This window comes from Malania oleifera, chromosome 11 (assembly GCF_029873635.1).
Source record: "Malania oleifera isolate guangnan ecotype guangnan chromosome 11, ASM2987363v1, whole genome shotgun sequence".
Classification (NCBI taxonomy): domain Eukaryota; kingdom Viridiplantae; phylum Streptophyta; class Magnoliopsida; order Santalales; family Ximeniaceae; genus Malania; species Malania oleifera.
Genome location: NC_080427.1, coordinates 71,349,505 through 71,359,761, shown reverse-complemented (window position 1 = coordinate 71,359,761; position 10,257 = coordinate 71,349,505).

The window sequence follows — 10,257 nt, the reverse complement described above, 5'->3', positions numbered from 1 at the left end:
ACGAAATTCAAAACTGAGATATATCTTCTCGGTATCTTCTCGTCGACGAGGCACGTCCTCGTCGACAGGCCCCTCATGTGTGCTCGTCGATGAATCCCATGTGTTCATTGACGAGACCCTATTTAATTTCCTTCTTTAATTCCTTATTTCCTCTCCTCCTCCCATTGTTAAATTATGATAATCATTCGGGTCTCCACACCCAAAGTGTCTAATTTCTTTGTAATTCATATTCAATTCATTGGGTCTATAATAATCTACATATCATGCATGTAGGAACCTATAAGCTCAAGACCGTTGAATGACCTTAGGGAACACCCTTCAGTTGACCAAACCAGAGTTTTGGGTCTAGGAAAAAAACCTTAGAAAGACCTTAGGATCTTGCACAGACATTTAGAATAAGTCCCCACTATCATCTATGCAATCAGGGGTAAACATAAGACTTAGATCCTTTTTTTGAAAAGGCTTCAGGCGACCGAACCCAAATGAACTAAGTGTTCATGGTCGACCGAACTCAAACCCTGACTTTTTCCAACAACCTGGGCGCCCGAACTCCACGGTCATTTTGACCTTAAGCAACCGAACATGCAAGTTTGATAGACCGAACTTAAGTCTAGGCGACCGAATCTCAGACATTTTGAAAATCACCTAGTTTAGCCACCCGAACCATTTTTTAGGCACCCAAACTTCAAATATTACTTTTCATCATGTGTTTGTCCGAGTGACTGAACCTATGGCTCTGTAAACCGAAACTCTCGGGTTGGCCTAATTTTTACCGAAGTTAATTGGGGTAAATCAAGGATATTTTCATTAAACTCATTTTAAACAATTTTAATAATTCCTATAGTGTCCTCAACGGTCATAATTTGTGTCATGTCTATGTATATGGCCTCATTTGCAAGATTAAGAGGAGATTAGGGATTTAATTAGCAAATATTTTCTCTAAATTTTTGAGAGCCCTTCTTCATTCTCCAAGCCAAAATATTCCTCCTTTACTTATTCCTTTGCAAAATCTTGTCGAGTGAGATTATCTTGAGAGTACCTACAGTCCCTTACACAAGCTATACTCTCTTTGTTTTGATTGAGTGTTGATTTTCTTGTGAGAGTAAGTTATAAATTTTCTGCATTGATTTTAATCTATAAATTCATTTGTGGGGAAAATTTTGAGAGCTTGTGAGTCTTTGCACTATTATTGCAAACTCTTGAGCTTGTATTGCGTTCTTGTAGAAAACATTTTTGCAAGCTTGGATTGCTAATATCTCTTGTGCTTATATTTTGAGATATTTAATCACATTATTTAAAAACTTTGAAACCCTATCTTTGGTTGATACATATTAGTATATTGTTTCAAAGATAGATTGACAATACACTTTTGCACTTGATTGCATAGTGACATTACATTGAGTGGTATTACACATATTTGCACTAAACTTGTAGTTCTTATCTAATTGATGTGCATTGATTATCCTGTGCTGAATCGGTACATAGTCTACTTAGTTGAGAAACATTTATATTATACGTAAAATTTCATACTCATTGATTGTATCCCAAGACTGGCCTAAGGGGGTTTGATCTAACTCGGAAGGATTAGTTGTTAGGGCCTTCTTCACCTTGTAAGGAGAGTGTAAAGGTTGAGGTTAGCCCTCAGAATTTGACTTAGTTGTAAATGGTGTTGCTCCACCCGTTAAGTGAGCAATAGTGGTAATCCTCTAGCTTGGGAGTTGAGGCGGGGACGTAGGCAGTATTGGCCGAACCCCAATAACATATTGTGTATGCACTTTATTTTTCCGCAATTTATTTACTACACGTGTATGTTTTCTTCAATATTCTGTGAATGTTGTGCATGATTTAAATTTTCACATATTATATTTATCTTCGCATTTGGGATTACATAGACAGACCCTAGGTTGTATAATACTGCTATTGGATTAGTTGAACCTATGCAAAAATTTTTAAATATCCAATTCACACCCTCTCTTGGGAATACACCAAAGTCAACAATTAAGTCCAGCCTTCGGACCACACAACCTATCATGGGGGGAAGCATGATAGTGATTATCCATCTAAGAGTGAGTTCTAATTGCATAATTAGTTTAATTAGTGGATAATATGAGAACAGAACATGTGAATGCAGATGTGAATACAAAGTAGCATGAAATCAGAAAAATGCGAAATGTGAAAGTGAATTATGTTATGTGAAATACTAAGAATATGAAAAGATTAGTAATACAGAGATAACAGATACAGAGTAAAGTAAATATGTATTATATATTGTAGTATTATATTTATTTGGGAGGAAGTATACACTCCACTCGAGGGCTTGCTGAGAAAGGCGAGTGCCCAGATTAATATCAGATGTAGCTATATTGGGCTAAATTATGTATTAGGGTAAAGGGAAGCTACTTGTATGGGCGGGTAATCTTTCCTATTCTCGAGAACTTCTGCTAGTAAACTTTTGTTTGAATGTGTGTGTGAGTACAAGATAAATTATCCACTTGAGGGCTTATTGAGTAAGGTAAGTGTCCTGATATGCTTCAGTTGTAGCCATGGGTTGCATAAGGTATCAAAGTAGAGGGATGCTACTTGTATGGGCGGGTAATTACCCCAATCCTTAGGAACTCTCGTTTATAAAATATCCAGCATGTGTGTGAGAAGGGATAGGGAATGGTTTCATAACTGTGATAATTTTATAAATGGTGATTATATTTTGTACACTTAACCTTATGATAACCACACACTAGTGCAAATCTATTTTGACTTACTGAGATGTGTCTCACCCGATATGAATTCTATCTTTTTCAGGACCTCCGCGTAATCAAGCCTAATGAGCTCGGGGTTGGTGTAGCATTTTTTAGAGAGACAGGGTATAGATTTTTGGATGTATATATATTTTTGGGTTTGTTTAAGTTTTTTGGGATGTATATATGTATATATGTTTGTGAATACTAGATGATGGAAAATACCTTTTGAGATTATAGATATGTAGAAACTCTAGTATATTATTGAGGAGTGGTTATTATTTCTGCTGCATAATCGATGTGAGAATATCAGATACAGGTAAATGGAACACGTGGCACCTGGGCTCCACTTGGTAGGTTCGGGGTGTCACAAGGTGGTATCAAAGATATATTTTAAATAACACTCCAGACCCTAGTTTTGGGTTCGGGGCGTTATAGTTTGGTATCAAAGCATTAGATTTTAGGTTCTACAGACTTTGGGATGATTAATACCAGAGTATAGGAACAGATGATCAACAACTTTCTGTGATTTTTCTAAAGCAGTCGACGGTTTCAGAAAAACCACGACAAAACTTAGATGATTTCGTTTCTTAGCTGTAGGACTGGTCCTTAACTTAGAGATTTGAACATGTATTGGATTTTAGTTTAATGATTATGTTGAGAATGTTATAATAATGGAATTTTAACTATTTTTTGTCCTATTTTAAGGATGGATTCTAAGAGCGAGGATGTAGAGGGTGAAGAAAGAGATGACTCGGAGACTTCAAGTGAGGGGGATATTGATACTTCCAGGATGCTGAGGGGTATAGCCCGTTAGGTTAGGGCAAAAATGAGGAAGGATCATAGAGAGCAGAACTGCCCAGCTGTAGATCAGGGTTGTAGCATCCAAGAGTTTATGAGGTTGAACCCTTTTACTTTTGAGGGAGGACCTAATCCGGTGGTTGCAGAGAACTGGGCTGAGGAAATTTAAGAGATAATGGAAGTACTCAGATGCACGGAAGAGCAGAAAGTCCGTTATGCTGCATTTAAGATGACTGGAGATGCGAAACGTTGGTGGCTTTCTGTGAAACTGCTAGAGGGACAGAGGGTAGTAAAGGTGGCACTGACTTGGGAACAATTTAAAGAGTTGTTCTTTGATAGTTATTTTTCCTCATCCACTAGAGAGGAAAAGATTGAGGAATTTACCAACCTGACGTAGAGGAATATGACTGTTGGGGAATATGCAGTGAAATTTGTGGTGCTATCTTGTAATAACCCAAGAAATTAAACAGAGCCTCATCGATGAACACAGGGGATTTGTCGACGAGGGTGCATGAGGATCTCGTCGACGAGGACACATCTCGTTGACGAGAAGATATAGTGGGGGTTTGTGGCAGTTTAAAATTCGTCGACGAGGGGTGAAGGTTCATCGACGAACTTCTTCAGGGACTCGTCGATGAGATAACGTGTCTCGTTGACAAACCCTGGGCTATAAATAGCAAAAACCCAGATTTTCACATGAAAATTCACACAGGAAACTCTCTCTCTCCTAAACGCCTCTCTCCCCTTCTCTCTGATCCTGGCTCCGTTTCTCGTCGGATCGACGATTTGAGACCACCACGACGCTCTTGGGAAAGTTCTCTACAAGTCTGCCGGAACAGATCTTTGGTGGAGTTGGTTTGAATTTCGACCCAATCTCAGGATAAGACATTTTATTTAATATTTACCTTTCCCATAGTTATAAGAAAGGTAGCATACGAAGAAATACTGATGTTTTGTTCTGGGGGATATTGTTTTTAGGGTGTTGACCAGGGAACCCTGCGGGTGTAGGACCAGGCACAGTGGGGGGCTTTTGCAGAAATCATGTAACGGAAATATGCTATGCTAGGAGTTTTTAAACATGTTATTAGAGATTTTATGTATATACATGTATATCAGTTTATTATTCAGTTTTTACAAAATAAAAGTTTTTAATGTTTGTGTGGCCTGAGTAGATGTTTACCTTATATAGAATTTATACAGCTTTTTCCAGCATGTCATGTCATATAGTATATACAGATATACACAAATATACACAGATATTTATCAGACAAGATTTATAGATTTTATTCAGATCAGAATATTACAGAATGTCATGTTTCCTAATGTCATAGCACTTAGATTATACAGACAGATTATACAATTATAGCATCCAAATACTACAGTTATATTATCCAGATATTACAGTATTTACAGTACATAAATTATAGTGTTATGGTTATTTTGGAAACATGATGAAAATAGTAAAAAGATTATAGTATTATATATATGATATCAAATCCCTGTGAAAATATTACAGACAGATACAGATTACAGAGCACGGTACCGTTGTTATTTTCAGATAGAGTGCAACCACGTATCTCAGATAGTGTGTGGGTACCATCAAAACATGCTCGGAGTGGATGCAGCTCCCCAATTTTGGATTGAGGGGGCCGGTTTGATAAGGTAGCAGTCCAGTTCCGTACTTAGGAGAGGATGTAGTTTGGCCGGACTGAGGTAGCATAGAATACAGTGACTTACCTAGTAGGCCAACTAGAGTTATGTCCCGCCTACGGGCCGCACAACCCTGTCATGAGGGGTCAAATCATGACATTCAGATTTTCAGGGGAAAAAAAAACACAATTATATATATGTATATAGTTTTACAGCATTTTATAAATATAGTATGTTATTAGCAGTATGAAAAATAGAAAATTCCGATGATACAGTTATATTTTAAGCGATTATAAGTGTAAGATATATCTTTACTGATTTGCCAGCTTATTCAGTTTTACGTATTATTATTATAGTTATGCAACTTGGTCGCTATACACTAGTAATAACATATTTCTACTTACTGAGCATCGACTCATCCCATACTTTAACATTTTTCAGGTGAACCAGCTAGGCGAGCAGATCAGGTTCGCAGATAAAGTGACCCCAAGATTGCCTTGTATATAGGGTAAGTTTGTGCAAGGGAATTGAGTTTGTTTTTGGGGGTGGTGATACTAGTATATGTAATTGTGAGATGGGAAATACTGAATTCTAGTATTGTATGTATATATATATATATATATATATATATATGTATATATGGATATGGGATTTATGTTTTTCTGCTACATAGGTTGCCCATTACGTACAGGAATACCTTAGTGTCGGTCTAAGGTTTGAGAGTAGGGGTATCAGAGTAATTTATTTATTTACATGGAAAAAAATGGAGTAATTTTTGGGTCATTACATATCTCGCTTCGCACCATTTATGATTCCAAATGAGGCAAGAAAGGCCAGAATGTTCAAAAAAGGTCTGAGACGAAAGATCTTTAAGCTTATGGTGGGGTTCTAGGTCCAAAATTTCTCAAACTTGGTGGATAAGGCTTCAGTACTATAGAAGAGTTTGCAGGGAAGTACAAAGCCATCAAAGCAAAAGAAGAGGCCTGCACCTCCTAGATTTTAGGCTGAGGCTAGGCAGGGCTCGTGGAAGAGAGAGGGATGTGGGCTCGAGGCAGGAAACGAGAGATTAGGGTTATTATGGTTATTAGAATGATTCATCATACCCTGTATGTCATAGATGTAATAAGAGACATAGGGGTGAATGTAACGACCTGCTAAATTCTATAAATATTTTATAATTTTCCAATAATAAATACTATGAAATTCCACCACTCCGATACCATATACTATAACTAACCATCAACCTATGCAGCAAGAAGCTTAATTTATATAATCATAATCGTAAATATACAATACTAGAGTGCTAAAATGCTCCCTAAATATACATATACTACTGTTCCAAAATACCCTCAACATAACAAGATTATACAGTGATAACCTCCCAAAAATACTCACTCCATTGACAGGGTAGCGCTGTAGCCCCTCTACCTGCGAGCCTGTTCTGCTCGCCTAACTGGATCACCTGAAAAAAAATGTCAATTTATTGCGATGAGACGACGCTCGGTAAGACGAAATATGTTATTGCTAGTGTGTGACAAGTGAATTACATTTCTATAAAAATCTGATTCAATAAAATCATGAATAACTGAATCTGGGAATACATGTACAAATAATATATAATACCACCTTGTTCACGTTGCTTAACATAACTGTCTTTATTAGTTTTTTTATTTATAATACTTCTAATATACATAAGTACATCATTTGTTTCTGTAAACTGTATATACGTATAAATACTGAAAACTTCCCTATGGATAACTGTATGTCATGATTTAACCTCTCATGACAGGGTTGTGCGACTTGTGAGCGGGATTTATCACTGGCTGGTCTACCAGGATAAATCACTATACTTTGTTAGTTAGATCGACCCCCTCAACCCATATCTAATAGGGAGTCTGTCCACAATATAGGCACGATCGACTCTGTATACCACATATTATCTGAATATGTGGTTGCATTCTGAACTGTATTTAACTATGGTATCGTGCTCTATAAACTGTATCTGTAATGGCCCATCAGGGTCTAATACTATATATTACGTTTCTATATATAACTATTTGTTTCACCATGATTTTGTAATAACTGTATTAACCATGACGATGTAATACACTGTATCTATATTAACTGTGTTTCTGAAATTAACTGTAAATCTGCATGTCATGGTATTATAAAACTAAATAATCAAGGTATTCTGAAAAATACCATAAAACATGTTCCCTATCTGTATATTCTATAAAACACAATCCTGAAAATAATGTAAAACATATTTCTGTACTGTATCCATATTCTCATGCCACACAGTAATTAAAACATCTTAAACATAATTGATAACTGTATAAAATTCCTACTGTGAATAATAATCTGGTAAAAATATATATTTTATACTGAAAATCATACTAGAACTGCCTAGCATAGCATATTTCTCTTACGTAATTCCTGCTAAAATCCCCTACTGTGATGGGTCCTACACCCACAGGATTCCCCACTCAACACCCTGAAAGTAACATTTTCCAGAACAAAATATCAGTATTTCTACGTCTACTACATTTCCTACAACTGTTGGAAAGCCTAATTTTGAATAAAATGCCTTGCTTTGAATTTGGGATGGAATTCAACTCAATCCCACCAACAATCTGCTCAGGCAGACTTGGAGAGAACTTCTCCAGGAGCATCGTGGTAGCCTCTGATCGTCCATCCGGTGACTAATGGGGCTAAAGTCGAAGAGAGAAGAGGGAGGAACCGTAGAGGAGGGAGAGAGGGTTTTTTTGCTGAAAATTTCTGCGTAAAATCCGAGTTTAACACTATTTAGACACTGGCATTCGTCGACGAGCCATGTCACCTTGTCCACGAGGTCAAGAAGGCAACTTGTTGACGAACTTCCCCCCTAGTCAACGAAAATCAGAGTCACCCAGGTATCCTCTTGGTATCTACTCGTCGACAAAGCACACCCTCGTCGACGAGCCCAAAGTGCAACGTTGTCGACCAACGCGAAGCATTCATCGACAAAGTTTGCTGCCTCCTTTTGTTCTATTTCCATTTCCCTCTCTCTTTATTATTTAAATACCATTAATCTTCGGGTTATTACAGTGAATGCTGGGCTAGGGGTCCTAACTGCTATAGGTGCGGTAAGCTGAGGCATATTGCGAGGAACTGTCATGTACTATTGCCTAATGAACCTGTACCTAATCAGATTCGAGGAAACTAGTAAGTATCCCGAGGTGGACGTGGTCCAGCACATGTGTATATGATGATCCCAACCGAGGCAAATATTGCCAGAGGCGCAGGTACGTGTGTATGATTGAGATAAATAGTAGTTTTATTTAATTATAGATGATGCAGAAGTTCATATGGTAGCATATATTGAAATGTATGAGATATAGTGAGTTAATAAATTTTATAAATGTGAAAAATTATCGGGTAGTGAATTTCGAGGACGACATTCTTTTAAGGAGGGGAGAACGTAGTGATCCTAAAATAAATAAATAAATAAAATTTAATTTTAATTAATTAATTAATTATTAATAATTAAATAATATAATATAATAATATTATATATATATATATATATATATGAAGGTTAAGCTCCCGAAGGAATTAAATTCCTTTAGGAAGAAGTTACTACAAGCGAAGAGTCTCTCTCTGCGTCTTACGTTCTCTCCTCTGTCCCTCCTCCTCTCTCTCCTCATTTTCTTGACAAATATTCGATCGATCAAAAAATAGAAGATACCGCTGGGTTTCTATCTCCGTCACTGACATTCCTACCGGAGTGGATTTGTCGTAGGAGCGATGTAGGTATCACTCCTACGGTAAGGTATACTCACTCTCTTTCCTCAATTTCTCCTTAAATCTTTAGATAAATCGATGATCAGGCACCACCACGGGATCCTAGTCTTGATCGTCGTTATTTTGGCCGGAGCAAATTTTCAATTTAGAGGTCCTAGGCACCACTGCAAAGTTAGGGTAGGGTTAAGGAAATTAAGCTAAATTGATGATTTTGGTAGTTTAATTATTTATTTGGAGTTTGTGGGCCTAGAAAATATTAAAATAGTATTTTACCTGGAGTTGAGTTGATTAAATTAGGATTTATGAATTCAGGGTTCAGGTGAGCATCGCGGGTATAATTTCGAGATCCCTACTGGCGTAGTTTCTGGAAATCAGGTAAGCGGAATAGATTAAGGCAGTAGTTTTTATGAATTTACCGGTTTAAATGGAAAATGTATGTGTTTATAAATGTATATGATTATCAGATGAGTTTTAAAAGAAAAGTCAACCGTTTGAACTATGGTTTTTGAGCCTAGGGCTATAGTTATTATTTATGAAAATGAAATGATTAAAGTAATGTGTTTTCTGGAAATTGTGGGGATACATTGATGTGTGTCTTCAGTAAAACAGATGGTGAACATGGGTTGACTTTTGTTATTTCAAATGATATAATTATGCGTATTACTTAAATGGTGTGACATGAGTAAAATGAAAATACCGAGTTGACTTGTGATATATATATAGATATATATATTTATGAAAATGAAATGATTAAAGTAAAGTGTTTTTTCGAAATTGTGGGGATACATTGATGTGTATCTTTAGTAAAACGGATGGTGAACATGGGTTGGCTTTTGTTATTTCAAATGATATAATTATGTGTATTACTTAAATGGTGTGACATGAGTAAAATGAAAATACCGAGTACTTAAATGGTGTGATATATATATATATATATATATATATATATATATATATATATCACAACTCAACTCGGTATTTTCATTTTACTCATGCCACAATGTATGACATGTTGGAAATGAAATGTATTGGGATTATATTGCATGTGTATTGTTAATCAGAGCAGGATATGAATGTTAAATTGCAATGTATGATTTGAGAACTCCGGTGGACCATAGTGAGGCATAATACTGTTGCGTATGATTTTTGGCAGAGATTAGTGCATCCACACATCTTAGAGAGAGTGTGGTGATGGGATAGTCGATTGGGCTGTGTAGGGTAGAGATTCCCCCTAGAGTCTAAACCAATGTGGGAAAGCCAATATGACTTACAGACTGAAGTGGTTGTT